Consider the following 1804-nt stretch of genomic DNA (forward strand, 5'->3'; position numbering starts at 1 on the left):
GAGGAGTTGTAAAATGAAGAGCTGTACCTGCACCAGCACGCATTACACTTGTCTTCTCAAATAGCAGGGCAGGACTTTGCTTGCCCCCCTTCTGGCTCTGACCTTGCAAAAATGGACGGCACGAGTCGAGATCGAGCTCCTCCCTCCATAAACATATTCTTAAATGTCGACGTCTGCGGGTAAAATGGGGAGCCGGTGATGTCACTCTGCGTCGTCCCCTCATCTCCCCACCACATGGATTACATCCAAACCGCCTCTTGAATCCATAGTTGATGACCTTGCCCGATTTTAAATTCTCAACCTCTGACATTTCATATAACCTTTGATTACACCTTTTCCCGAGCCTCAAGGAGTAAATTCAACATCCCATCATCCTTAGGTTTGCAAACTATAAATAATAGTATGTATGAATGTTTTACCACATCTCATCAATCGAATGGTGAATCTAATAATCCAGCGTCCCCCCAATAAGTTGAAACAAATCAATGCAAAATTTTGTATATATGGGCACCCTTCGTTTTGGTGGGATATTTTAGTGTGCATTCGTCAACAACTTAGTCTTCTATCCGTCCTCCTCCTGGTGACTACTTTCCCCCATTTGGCCTACGAGCACAGAGGCTTGGTCGACCACTCCAACCCAGTTGGCCTTTGCTTTTTTTCTTTGGTTGGCCCACGTAAATTTAGTTAAATAAATAACATCCTCTCCATATACACACTACTTGGTTAATTGCATTTTATGATTGCCTTCTTTTCCATGACGAACTAGCCCTTCTCCGGTGAGGCGTCCATGTGTCAGGCTCCATCCACTCTGCAACATTGTCCAATTAAATGATATTTTCCTTTTTTTTAATTATATATATATATATATATATATATATATATTTTTTTTGTCAAAGCTTGCCAAATGCTTAAGGGTGCATGCCAAATACTGTTTCCATAGTATCTCCCTCTACTCAAGAAGCATCCACAAGTACGAGTTTGGGGATCGATTTTTATATTGCACCCATCTGTTCTTCCATTTCTGATTATATGGACTCTCTTTTTCCAACTGGCTGAGCTGTAAAAATTATTCCCTAGAATCTGGAATGGGATGTCGTACGCTTATTCTGCCCACTACTAAACAATATTCTAAGGACTAGCGTTTTAATCCATTTTAAAAACAGCATGTTACTTACTTTATCGCTGGTGATTAATCTGACCACTTCAATGAGACAACGCATTTTAGGCAACAACATCTTGCTCTGGGTTTCCAGATCTGTCATTCGCTTTTTCACCTTTGTTTTAATGATTAAAGAATTCTTCTTCTTCTTCTTCTTCTTCTTCTTCTTCTTCTTCTTCCTCTCTCTCTCTCTCTCCCTCTCTCATAATCAAGAATCAGATCACCTAGATGTTTTCGAGAAAAAAAAGTTCCCCGTGAAGATGACAGCTAAAAACACCGTAAAACCTATGATAAATGTATATGGTCAATCTTCGAACTTGATAAAAAAAACCTTCTCGCCAACTGTCGTCAAAATTCTCCCCTTTAAACCTAAATGGAAAAGAGAAGTTATAAAAGCGATTAGGACAGCTCGAAGAAAAGAATCCATATATTAACTACCAACTTCGTATTTTTATCAACATTCAAGATAAAGTGCATGTTACGACTGACGACACAGTTGAACATCTGAGACGTAGCCGTCTTATAAAATCTGGTAATACATATTAGAATTCTCATAATTTTTTCTTTAAACATATAGTTGCACATCCATTTTTTAGTTAAATTTGTTGGAAACAATCAGAAAAATGAGGAAGATAGTTAAGAGCT

This window comes from Nymphaea colorata, chromosome 4 (genome assembly GCF_008831285.2).
Source record: "Nymphaea colorata isolate Beijing-Zhang1983 chromosome 4, ASM883128v2, whole genome shotgun sequence".
Taxonomy (NCBI): domain Eukaryota; kingdom Viridiplantae; phylum Streptophyta; class Magnoliopsida; order Nymphaeales; family Nymphaeaceae; genus Nymphaea; species Nymphaea colorata.